The sequence below is a fragment of the Semicossyphus pulcher genome, unplaced genomic scaffold (assembly GCF_022749685.1).
Source record: "Semicossyphus pulcher isolate SPU_LCO1_2020_fin unplaced genomic scaffold, fSemPul1.0.p SCAF_11, whole genome shotgun sequence".
Classification (NCBI taxonomy): Eukaryota; Metazoa; Chordata; class Actinopteri; order Labriformes; family Labridae; genus Semicossyphus; species Semicossyphus pulcher.
In genome coordinates, this window is record NW_027211615.1 from 21,957,159 (window position 1) to 21,971,026 (window position 13,868).

Below are 13,868 nucleotides of genomic sequence, written 5' to 3' on the forward strand. Positions count from 1 at the left end.
AATGATAATATAAGTAAGATTGATGATTACAATTGTTGGAGTCAAGCCAGTCACAGTAGCGGGCAGTCCACGACCACGATCCCCAGGAACCTGCGAGACAAGGGAGCTCAAACTCCCAGGAAGAGATAAAGTTAGTAACACGCATAAATGGAACATGGATAGATAGACAAATAGATGGATGGACGGACAGACAGACAGCTTTATCAAAAAAAAAGTTTTAAGTCTCTTAAAGCTGTAGTAGTGTAGTAGCTGTAGTAACATTATTAAAACTAACTTTTTGTCATATTTGCTCAAACTGTCACTTTAAACATGCAGTAGTACATGAGAGAGATAATCTGTAAAAAAAAAAAAAAAAAATCATGTTCCTCTGGCTCCTCCTACTGCTCCTAACGGCATTTGTAAGAATCCAACGCTCCCGTAACACAACAACCAATCAGAGCCGAGCAGTCTCTCAGGCTGCTGTTAATCACATGCTGCGCAGCACCACTCCTCCGCACATGCTCACACGGTCAAGCTCAATTTCATCAGTGTGCGCAGCGTCAGCCGGTTTGTGTCCACAAAGGCTTAAAAATCATATCTCCCTACGCCTGACCTCTGAATCCGCTTGGGCCACAGCAGATGCTTTAACTAATATTTCTTTACTCCTTAAGACCTGAATAAGGAAGATTCTAGCACACGGACAGACAGAGCTCTATCAGAACAGAAAGTTTTAAGCCTCTTAAAAGTAAAGAGGGTGTCTGCCTCCCACATTGTGTTCTTTAAAGTTTCTGCTGTTTCAACACTATCTGCTTTTATTCAGGAGCCTGTGTGGCGCAGATCATTGTACTAATGGTTTAGTCTTATCCCCAGTGTGAAAGCATTGATGGGTCTTTTGCAGTGCTGAATTTATGTCTGATAAGATGCTGCACAAGCTGAACACTGCTTTATACAGAAAGCAAAATCAGGAATGTTTTTTTTATTATTTTCTTTAGGTTCTGGAAGACAAAACAGATCCCATGTAAGATCCCTCTGTGATGTGAACAGTGCAGAGCTAGAAAAGCAGCTCTGTTTTGAACTGCAATCTTTATATATCCCTTTTGGCTGCAGACCAAAAACTAGGTGGGTTGGAGCCGATAGGACGCCCTGATATGAGCGCTGTTTAATTTGTAATAGCAGACAGTCTGTCTCTGGACCTGGAAAAACACAGTATCAGATTTTTTGTGATTCAAGGTTTAAGTGTCATTACATTTTATAGGATTGCAAAATGAATGTTGCTGTAGCCCCCCTTTACGCTACAGAGAATAAAAAGGCATATAAACAAATAAGATTACACTATAGTATAAACTGGAGAATAGTACAAACTATAGTAGCACTAAATGGAAGAAAAGGAAAACTAAATTATATTTTTAAGGAATACATAGTGTGAACAATATGTGTCATATACTTTAAGTGTAAAATGAGTTTTAAATTGTGCACACAGAAAAGTCTCTCAGTCTGAGACTTTAGGTATGCTTTGGCCTCAGAGGAGGCTCCTCACCTCACCTCACCAGTACTGCTGATTCATAGATGGGTACCAATGATCAGCAGTCCCAGGCTGTGTGCGTCCCATGCCTGTTTTCAGAATGCTTTCTTTTATTGTAGCTCCTCATTGAAGAGGGAAGGACTGGGTAATGAAAAATTACCCTGAACTTTTGGACTCAGACGGGCCCACCAACGCCTAAACAACCACTTCAAACTCTGCTCAGAGCAAGTCTGACAAATGAGCGACTCAGGGTTGATTAACAACATTATTCAAGATACAGTCAAGTACAGCTTTTGTATTCCTTAGTATCCACTAAGTATGTTCTTATCTTCTTCTATCACTAAGGCTATTGAAAGTATTTGCCTGTGTTCAGTTAGGGTCTGAAACTGTGAAATTATACTGCTGCATATCTTGGCCAGGAATCATCCCTCTTGGTTAAACACAGGTTAAATAAAGCTTTAAAGAGGTCACAGGAAGACTGTTCATCACATTTAAATATATTATGTTCTCTGGTAGGTGTTTCTAACATCACATGACCTCCTCTGTATTGATCGGTCCTACATGTTCCAGGAATACACCCACGGTTGTGTTGTGATGTTGATGTTCGAGTCCATTGACTACAAATCACATGCGCTTTTTCATACAGCTTTCTGTTTTGCCAAAGATGTAAAAAAAAAAATTGTGGCCACCCCAGATCTGATAGGGAGTTGGTCACGTTAATCAACATAATTAGGCAGGACAAACGCTGATCTATCAATGATGACAGCTCAGCTGATCCACTGATTCAGGGTCAGTTTGCAATTAGTAAAGGTAGGACTGAGGCCGTGAGAGCTGACCTCTAGTCAGTGGACGTTTGACCATCGAAAGTGCTGTTGAGCGCCCGCCACGGCACCGGCTGCACATCGCTGCATCCACACTGAGAGCACTGCTTTAACTGTGGGAAGTGCTGCAGTGATCACATCTGTCTGTGTCAAAATCACAAGGGGATGATTGTTATTACTGAATTTTTTTCCTCTTCTTTATTTCTCTTGCAGCTTACCATATCATTTGTAGCATTGCCGTATTGCACCGTGGTGGTCCTCTACTCCTCTGAGCCGCTGGTCGGAAAGCATCACACTTGCGGGGACGATAATTACGCACTGTAAAAGTCCCTGGGAGGAATACGAGGACATTTAATTCACTGAGTCACAGCCATGTGAGCACAGGAACGCTTCACATGGCCCACAAGTTCTCACAAACGCATACGGTGAACTTTTATTGAGAGAGAGAAGGCAGGGACGGTTGTTACAGTTGCAGCTCAAAAACCTCTTAAACATAAGAAAGAAGAGAGTCTGAGCGCATGACAGCTTGTTGTAACAGGATACAACAGTTATTTTTTTCTATATGTTGTCATTTATTAAAAGATCCAAACATGAAGCAGGCTGTTGATCATTATAAGTTAATTAATTAAACAGCATCTGTATAGGAATTATTTTGTACCAAACCTAACAGCTGTTTACAGACTGGGTGGGCACAGAGTGCTAAAACACACAGGAGGCCTAATTCTTCTTTGAAATAATTTCCTCACTGTTTAGAAATGGGTAAGCAAAATCACAAAAATATATAATAATAAATATCAGTGTATATGATGGAGTGCTGTTAAAATGAGCAGGAAGCCAACACATTTGGGCTTTTACAGCCAAATTGTTTCTCTGGGGAAGCATGCCCCCAGATCCCCCTAGCATCCCCCTCTCCACTGACTGAATACTCCACGTTTGTGGAAAGCCCTGGATAATCTCAATGTTTTTAGAATATTATGTACTATTTATTTAAATCATAACTTTTCTGAGGCTACTGAAAAAAAGCTTAGCCAGCATGTGTATATGACTTTGGTTTTGGTGTGCCACCCGGCCACCCCTATGAAAAAATCCTGGGGTCACCACTGACTATATACTGACTTCATTAGATCAAACAACTCAAGTAAGTTCCTTAAGGCCGTGCCTGATTCGAAACTTGGGGGGAAAAAGCATCAAGAGAAACTGAACAGTATGCATTCCAAAGTCTTATACCAATTGTCCGTGTGGATACTCGATTCTGATTGGCTGCAGGTTGTCAATTAATTTCTTTTAATTGGATTACTTGCGTTCCAAATGAATGCCCTGACTACGAATCAGCTTGTATCTAACTTAAAGCCTCCTTTTACAACTTATGCAACTCATCTTATTACAACAATGAGGAACTTTCATTTTTACATTTCTTTTAAACCTATGTAGAGAAAATGAAAACTTAAGTTTTGCAAATCAGTGCAGCTTGAGACAGGGTTCTGTTCCGCTCAGTCCTCATCAGCACCTGTTTATGTTCAGCAGACTGGACAGATTGGAAGCATTTCAACACCTCGGAAGAGTCTCCCACTCAGCTGTGGCATTCAGACACTTCTGACTCATGTTCTTCACAGAAGTCACTGTATTTGGGTGCTGACAGGAAAGACAAAGTATATGTGTACTGATTGTGTAAACACTCCTGTTTGTTGACAGGTCAAAGGGCGAGGTGTCATGAGGCAACTAATGTCCATCAGGCTACAAATCCTCTCTTTGCTAATTCACATGGCTGGATTTATAATGATAAATTACTGATTATCTCAGAAAAAAGGTCAAAGGTCATTCATAATTACTAGTCAAATATTGCATCACTTAGGTACCACTTACAGGCAAAGCTGAGAGTATTACCTATAATAGTATTTATTAGGAATTGGAACTCAAGTTGCACAATGAATAGACAAACATGTACAAGCTAACATGCAGTAGCGTTACACAGTTACTCTGGCAATAATTATTAAAGGGGCTATATGTAAGATTTTACATGTATACATCAACCAAGTATCATTTATTGCCAAGTTGGTGTGTGAGTACGACAGCCAACAAGCAAGTATGCGGCTCATACAAAGTTCTCCTGAGCACTATAGGAGCTTTTAAAGATGACAAAAGTTTTAGTGAGTAAACAAAATTGGAGGGCTGCACAAACAGGCTCTGACAAGGAAAACCTGCTTTGGCCTGCTCTGTTCTGAAGCACTGTTTGAACCCTGCCGGGTCTTTGCCAGGAGTTTACAGAGCAATAAAGCGAGTGCAATGGGCACCCTCGAGTGTGCCTACGTGCTCGGTGCATAGTAGCACTCAGAGATGAAAGAGTGATTCAAGAGATGCAGATGGGTGTCTACATGTGCATCCCAAACCGGCCTTAAGATGCCAGAGAATTATTTGCCCCCCAGGGCTATCAAAACCCCCGCCCGTTATTGTCAGACGGCTAAGTGAGAGGTAGGCACATGGCACACCACCTACCGAGTATTTTGAGGCTGTGGACTTGGTCCAATCAGAACTGAAAACTGAAAAGGAGATTTGATCAGAGGATGAGGATAGCGGCTCTTTGAGCAAAGATCATTACCAAGGCAGCAAAGGGGGACGCAGTGGAACTCAAGTCCCTTAACCTTCCCAGGCTGCTAGACTTGGGTCGACTGGAGCGCCAGCTCAGAATGCTGAGGGATGTTAATGGTGATACTCCTTGAAGCGCAGTACAGAAGAGATATTGTAAGATATTGCTTCATGTCTGTCTAAGCTCTGTCCACAAACACTCCCGAAAAAAACTGTTTAAAAACATGGAGCACCAAAACACCTTGGAGAAACAGTGATCAAATAAAGATGGCAAAGAGATTCTTCTATTTTCTTTAATTGACAAACTGAAGACAAACAGCCTGGATCATTCAGTGATGAATAACTACACCGCGTTCCAAATTATTACGCAAATTGTATTTAAGTGTCATAAAGATTACATTTTTTGTTTTTCAATTAAACTCATGGATGGTATTGTGTCGCAGGGCTCTTTGGATCACTGAAATCAATCTCAGACACCTGTGATAATTAGTTTGCCAGGTGAGCCCAATTAAGGAAAAACTTCTTAACAAGGGCATTCCACATTATTAAGCAGACGACCATTTCCAAGCAATATGGGAAAGAAAAAGGATCTCTCTGCTGCCGAAAAGCGTGAAATAGTTCAATGCCTTGGACAAGGTATGAAAACCTTAGATATTTCACGAAAACTTAAGCGTGATCATCGTACTGTTAAGAGATTTGTGGCTGATTCAGAGCACACACGGGTTCGTGCAGATAAAGGCACAATGAGGAAGGTTTCTGCCAGACAAAAACATCGGATTAAGAGAGCAGCTGCTAAAATGCCATTACAAAGTAGCAAACAGATATTTGAAGCTGCTGGTGCCTCTGGAGTCCCACGAACATCAAGGTGTAGGATCCTCCAGAGGCTTGCAGTTATGCGTAAACCTTCTATTCGGCCACCCCTAAACAATGCTCACAAGCAGAAACGGCTGCAGTGGGCCCAGAAATACATGAAGACTAATTTTCAGTCTTGTTCACTGATGAGTGCCGTGCAACCCTGGATGGTCCAGATGGATGGAGTAGTGGATGGTTGGTGGACGGCCACCATGTCCCAACAAGGCTGCGACGTCAGCAAGGAGGTGGCGGAGTCATGTTTTGGGCCGGAATCATGAGGAGAGAGCTGGTCGGCCCCTTTAGGGTCCCTGAAGGTGTGAAAATGACCTCTGTAAAGTATGTGGAGTTTCTGACTGACCACTTTCTTCCATGGTACAAAAAGAAGAACCGTGCTTTCCGTAACAAAATCATCTTCATGCATGACAATGCACCATCTCATGCTGCAAGGAATACCTCTGCATCATTGGCTGCTATGGGCATAAAAGGAGAGAAACTCATGGTGTGGCCCCCATCCTCCCCTGACCTCAACCCTATTGAGAACCTTTGGAGCATCCTCAAGCAAAAGATCTATGAGGGTGGGAGGCAGTTCACATCCAAACAGCAGCTCTGGGAGGCTATTCTGACATCCTGCAAAGAAATTCAAGCAGAAACTCTCCAAAAACTCACAAGGTCAATGGATGCAAGAATTATGAAGCTGCTATCAAATAAGGGGTCCTATGTTAAAATGTAACTTGACCTGTTAAGATGTTTTTGATTGAAATAGCTTTTGATTTCAGTAAATATGACCTCCTAATGCTGCAAATTCAAAAGATGAGCATTTTCAGTTCATAACAACGTATAAAATATTATAAAACTCTGTCGTGCGTAATAATTTGGAACAGTGCATTTTAAGTTTTTTATTTTTGAAAAATACTGTTATCATTGGGAGGTTTGTTCAATAACATTCGAATTCATTAAACTAACGGTTGATGACTTGAAAATTATGCTGACTGTCATTTGCATCGACTATTTAGGAAAATCTGAGAAAAATATCATTTGCATAATAATTTGGAACACAGTGTACAGACCAATCTCAATTCTCCCTTTTATTAGCAAGATACTTAAAAAAGGTTGTATAAAATCAATTGGACACATTTCTTTGAACTCACAATGTATTTGATACATACCAGTCTAGTTTCAGAGCAAATTACAGTACTGAAACATTAATCAATGACCTTAGGATCAACAGTGACTTGCAGAAAACTAGTGCTGCTTTATCTTACAGTCGCCTTTGATTCCAAGGCTTCATTAGTCAGTCACCTTGACAGGTCCTGTTCTTGACTGGTTTTTGAAGTGTATTGCATAATGCAATCGCAATCAAGGATTGGAGGTGTTATCAAATGTTTTCTTATGCGAGTCAAATAGTACACAACAGAAAGATATTCAATTTGCTTTATTACAAGAGAAGTAAAAGCAGAACATTCTCCAGTTTGAGAACATGAAAACATCAAATGCTCATCAGCTTTGCTTGGAAAATCACTCAAACCATAAAGACATTGTATAAATGTGATATTTATCATTGCAGCTCTATCAAAAGAGGTAATTAAATGTGCTTTTGACATTTCCTGCCCTGGTATCAGTAGGATGACTCATTGAGTTTGTCATGATGACATCGTCATGATAACTAATTTGATGAAGACTCATTTTCCGAGTGTGCGCCTTCACATGGCTGTTGGATTGATGATCTTGCCCATGAAGAGGATGCTCCCACTGGACTTCTCAAAGATGAAAACCAAGAAGGGTCTGTCAATCACGATGGTTGGAGGCAAACTCACAGGAATAACCTGCAAGATGCTGGCAGCTGCTGCCTCTGTTCCCATCTCAGTGACACTGAGAAAAGCTTTGTGGGACGCCTGTTGAGGAGATGGACCTTAAACTAATTTTTTTCCCTTTTTTTCCCCAGCATTTTCAGCATCCTCATAAAATGAATGTTCTCTTACCTTTGAGATTTTGAGCTTGAACTCTTCAGTTATGCTGGAGAAATCAGCGTTCTCCTCAAAAGCATTGGTTATGCCCATTTATTTCAGTGTGATATCCAGGGCAGCATCAGCAGAGATGGAAAATTTTGGCAGGTACAGTTTTATATAGCTGAGAAACATAAGTGTGTCAGAATCACTGGAATGTACAGTTATATTACAGATTGTCTAATGTGGTTAGACTCTTCTAATCAAGAAGACATCATTTGTTTCATGACACGTATATTTCTATTCCAGTCTACATTAACTCAGTCAGTAGTTCATCCAGGGCTGCACAGGGGTGAGCGCTGTCGCTTCACAGCTAGAAGGTTCCTGGTTCAAATCCCAGTTAGTAAGTAGGGGGCCTTTTGTTTGGCATTTGCATGTTCTTGTCTCGTTAGGTTCATCGGTGACTCTAAATCATCCGTAGTTGTGAATATTAGCGTGAAAGACTGTCTGTCTCTATGTGTCAGCCCTATTATTGACTGATGATCAACAAGTCAAACCCCCGAGACCCTGAACAGGATAAGGGGTACACATAATGGATCATCCACGTTTTATTCATTTATTTGTCCAATCACTGAATACTGTACGTGACCTCTTCAGATGCAAGAATACTCAAAGGCAGTCCCACTGAATAACAACCCTGTTCAATCCATCGATAACACTCTTTATCTACAACCAACCAATAAGTTAGATTCCTCTTACCTCATGGAAAGAGAGTCTCGCCAGTGTCTCATGTACTTCTTCTTGATGTAACCCTCCACTTCCTTCATCTTGTCTTCATCAGGCATGACAATCATCATGGACGTGTTGCCCTTGTAGGGCAGCATAACGACTGTCGCATGCTTTTCACGATGCCAGTATGTGTTGTAGCCACCTGTCTTTGTCATCATGTCCACCTTAACTGTGTTGTTCTTGTCCACATGGAAGTCAGCTTTTTGTGTGAACAGAGGGTTGAACGGTTTCTTCCACAGCCCTGAGTTGCAGAGGAGTTATTTGTTTTTGACTTTTAAGGATAATATACAATCATTATATTCATGTCTAGATCATTGAAACTGGTTTCATGTACATGTGGTGAGTTTGTGTCTTGTCCCATCTTGGCCTACAAAATGAGACATGAATTTAAACTTGCTTCTTACCCTTAAAGTAGACGTAGTTGATCAGCACCATGGCCATATCAGGATTCAGGTCCTTTACCATATCTTTTATCTTGTCCTGGGTTTTATTGGCAATGAATGTATTGATCTCAGCTGCAGCTTCAGTGGGATTGCTCATGTTGATGTTGAAGATCTCACCGGAGTAGTATTGCTTGACATCATTCAAGAACTTCTCCCAAGGATTGAAGCCAGAGCGCACGGCAGCAACACTGCCAACATCCAGCTGCAGATTCTCCTGGCTGTGGACATGGATGTCAAAAAGATGCTTGTAAGCCTCATCGACCTGTGTCTGGTTTAAGGCACTGTAGCCCAAGCTGGAGAACAGCTGGCTGTGGGTTTCACCTCGGGCCCCTGTAGACAGCATTGACAGGGCGGTGGAGATGCCCAGCGGTGAGTAGAAGATGTTCTTTCCAGCTGCAGCTTTGGCACTCAGGCTTTTGTACAGGGCAAAGGCAAAGTCAGCATTGGGAGAGGACAGCTTGTGGAATCTCATATCGTCCCCATGGCTGTGTCCATGGCTCTGGTGGTCTGCCCAGGCTGCAGCAAGCAGCAGTGCTGTGAGTGCACAACTACTGAAGATACCACGCATCTTTACAGCCTGCTAAAGGACAAACCAGAGAAAGCTCTGAGTAGACTGTCCAAGTTAGGTCACAAAAGCTGGTTTGATGAACAACCTTATGAATCAGTAATTAGCTAACAAAGCAAACAAGCATAAATTAGATGACGAGGTCATTAAAACATTGTACATAACATGGTGAATGAAAATGACAAAGTCAAAAGCATCTAAACATCGGTATCTTCTAAACAGGACATGCTCCCATGGTAACACAAATTCTGTCACCACATAAAGTTCACTCATTACAAATGTCTCTCACTACTTTGAAATAAGTCCTCAAAACATTAATTCAGTGGAGTTCCATGCTTACCATCAATGTCCTCTTTGATGCCGTTTGGCAGAAACTTCACTATTATATTCAGTAGATCACATAACGTCAGCAAACTGTTAAAAATTAACAAGGAGCAGCCTTGTATGTCCTTTCCTTTCCTGTATACACACAAGCCTACAGTAATCATCTAGTAACCAATTGGGAACCTTTGAGGAAAATATAAAGAAACTAATTTCAAATCATGTCCACTCTAAATCGTTCTTGAAAAACTAAAATGATAACTTCCTTTGGATAAACAGCACTGGTACTGTAAGTCATATTGCAACTAGTAAGTACAAACAAGATTGACTCAGACAAAATCACTGGTTCATGCTCTTTTCAGAAAGATGGCTGTGCTTTCTCAAATGATCTGATGGATGCAGGCATAGCAACTGAGACCAACTGCACTATTTCACAGTTTAATATCATTTCCCCTGAGGCCTTTACAAGCTTGGTAACTGCTTTCAAACCTGCAACCTACATATTAGACCCTGTACCATTTGCTCTTAAGGAACTGTTTTCTGTATTAAATAGTCCTGTTCTTGATATTATTAACAATTCGCTTTCCATGGGCTCTGTGCCCTCAGCATTAAAAACCGCAATCATGAAACCGCTATTTAAGAAACCTAATCTTGATCCCCAAATTTGGAATAATTATAGACCAATTTCCACTCTTCCTTTCATGTCAAATTTACTTGAGAGGGCTGTCGCTGATCAACTCACTGCCTATTTATCCAACAACAATCTTATTGATAAATTTCAATCTGGCTTTCGGTCACATCGTTCTACCAAAACTGCCTTGACCAAGGAAGTCAATGATCTTTTAATTACTGTTGATTCTGACCTGAAATCATTATTGCTGCTCCTTGACTTGAGTGCAGCCTTTGACACTGTGGACCACAGCATACTTTTTAAGCCGCTTGAAGATGCATTTTGGTATACAGAGGAAAGTACGGTCATGGTTTCACTTATATCTATCAAACAGAACTCATCGTGTTAGCTACTACAATTCAATCTCTAATTTCTCTCCAGTTAAGTTTGGTGTCCCACAGGGATCAATCCTCGGCCCTTTGCTTTTTTCTATCTACATGCTTCCCCTTGGTGACATCATCCACAAACATGGTAACAATTTTCATTGCTATGCTGACGATACACAACTGTATGTACCTGTAAAGCTAAATGATTCTTTCCAACTCCATCAGTTGGAGACGTGTCTATCAGAAATAGAAAAATTGATGAGTATGAATTTTGCTGTTAAATGCTGATAAAACAGCTATTTGTTAGACCTGTCAAATATGGGCATCTATATGACAATTTTACCGTCAACGTTGATGGGTGTATTATTTCTAATAGCTCAACAATCAAAAACCTTGGAGTGATTTTTGATTCCTGCATTACATTCCAGTCTCATATCACATGGGGGGCGGCTCTGGCTCAGTGGTAGAGTCTGTTGTCTTTCAATCGGAAGGTCGGAGGTTCGATCCCCAGCTCCCTCAGGCTACATGTCGAAGTGTGTTTGGGCAAGATGGTGGCATAGCCAGTGGGAATGAATGTGATAATTGATTTACAGTTGGGCACTTAATGTAGCAGCCTCTGCCATCAGTGTGTTTGTGTGTGTGTGGGAGAATGAGTATAAAAACAGCTTTAAGTGGTTGCAAAGACTAGAAAAGCGCCATATAAGTACAGTCCATTTACCATTTGCTGTCTATTACCAAGACAGCATTTTCATCATCTCAGAAGTATTTCCATTTGTATCTTCCAGGCTTGATTATTTTAATGTTCTTTTCTCTGGTCTTCCGTCTGCATTGGCTAGCAGTGCAAGTTAGAGCTGACTTTAAGGTTCTTCTTTTAGCCTTTAAAACCTTGCATGGTCTTCATCTGAGCTGATTCAGCCACATATACCACCACACCCTCTTCGTTCTCACAATGCTGGTCTCCTAGTAATTCCCAGAGTTAACAGAAAATCTGCTACTTTAGAACATTTCCCCACCGCACCCCTTATCTTTGGAATGGCTTTCCATTAGATGATAAAGAAACATGTTCAGTTGAAATCTTTAAATCAAGATTAAAAACTTACCTCTACTCACTACATTACAGCCAACCATAGATTTTATTCAGATCCACCACCTGTTTAATATCCCTTTTACATTGAGGTGTTTAATATGGTTGTTTATTTAATTTACCTGCTGTCTTTTGTCCTAAATATTAGCCTTTAACATCAATGCTTTTAATATGGTTGATTTATTTCATTTTATTTATTTTTTTTGCTGTTTTGTCCTATGTATTCTTTTTAAATTGTAAAGTGTATTGCACCTGAAACAAAATTGATTGATAGTAAGTAGATACATCTCGATATAAATATTGATTTAAAGTTGTGTTGTGTAGAGTGACTTTTTTAAGGAGATCTTTCTAATTAATGCTAAACCAACCATGTTAAAAAAAAAAGCCCAACTAAGATGATTCAACATTTTTTCTAAAACTAAGTAATATTGTAAAATTATTTTCCAACATTAATCCACCATTGTGGAGGCACTTGGCAAAAGAGAAAAGGAAAAAAGGTCTTTTTAACAGGCAAAAACATTGAGCAGTACCAAATTCAACAATGGCCAAATGACATGAACACATGGGCCGTAACAGTTGAATAGAGGGAGAGGGAAAAAGAGAATGATTGATAGAAACAAACTATGCCAATAATAAAATAAATATAAGCAATGATAGCTATAATAATAATAAAATGAGTATGAATGATAAAAATGATTATGACAGTTGGAGGCCGGTCCACGGCAGCAAGCAGTCCACCACAACTGATGACTGATGTAAATGCATGGGTCATAATGACTGACTGCAAATAGAGTAACAAACATTAACGTTATTTGTAGATTCCATAAGGAATCCAGGAGTTCTATTTAAAGTCGGTCTGGTGATTCCACAAGACGAGGAAACGCTAACTGCTACCTCTTACAAGCCTTCTTGACCGTAGGGAGATCCCTACGTGAGCCCTGAGCAGACCAAGAAATCCAGCCCGGGATCAACCCCAAGCTAACCCTAACTCTAAGCAACTAACCTCACAGAGAGAATAAACCGAACATTGAAACCCATGATAGCTTCCTATGTTGCTGACAATCACAAAAAGTGGGATAAATACGTTCCAGACTTTCGTTTTGCTCTGAATTCGGCTGTACATGAGTCCACAGGGGTTACCCCTGCAGAGCTAAATCTGGGTCACACCCTCAGAGGCCCCCTGGATGTGATGCTGCGGCCCTGAGCTTCTTTTCTGGGACAGGACAATCTGGACAAAGGACACACCAGACAAAAACGAAACTATGATAAAAAAAAATGCTGAGACATGACTCTTAAAGAAAATGACACGAGTATGGCTGCGTTCACATCCACACTTTTAAGCAACATCATAAAGGACCCTCATCATCCTTCCCATGGCCTGTTCTCACTCGTGCCGTCCGGGAAAAGGTATAGGAGCCTCCATGATTTTAAATACATTTTTGTTATATTTAATAATCACTGGATGCATTTGGTTACGTTAGATGCGTATCTAAGTTTCCTGTCAGAAAGCTCAATCTAGTTCATTATCATTGGCGGCAATGCCTGAAACCCATGCTATTCGACGAGGAAGTGGTAACGTTCACAAAATAAAGTCCTACTTAACATAAGAAAAGCTGCAGTAGCCAAAAGGGAGAGAGTGAGACAAGCAGCACCGCTGCACTTGTTAGCACCGCGGAGCCAACTGCCGACGGTTGTCCTTCATTCCCAGGGGAGAAAGCTAAAGTCGGGGTGCCATATAAAGTAGCTGTAGATGTAGCATTCATCTCATTTTGGACTCCATTTAAGTGGCTTCCACATGACCCAGAATTCCTGATAATAGGCAACCTGTAGGGCCTAAGTAAAGAGTACATTATGTTTGTTGTGACAGTATAACTTGCAAAAAGTACCAATACTGCCTTTTTTTCCCGCATGTGCCATTTATAGAAAGTACTTGAATAAAAGAGGACCATAAAACCAGTGCAGCTTGAGAC

The 13,868-nt window shown here is 40.7% G+C and overlaps 1 pseudogene; it reads right to left on the reverse strand.

Annotated features, from left to right (window-relative positions):
• Window positions 1-7,457: 7,457 nt before the first annotated feature.
• Window positions 7,458-9,512, reverse strand: LOC138585088 (alpha-1-antitrypsin homolog; annotated as a pseudogene).
• Between the last annotated feature and the right edge of the window lie 4,356 nt (window positions 9,513-13,868).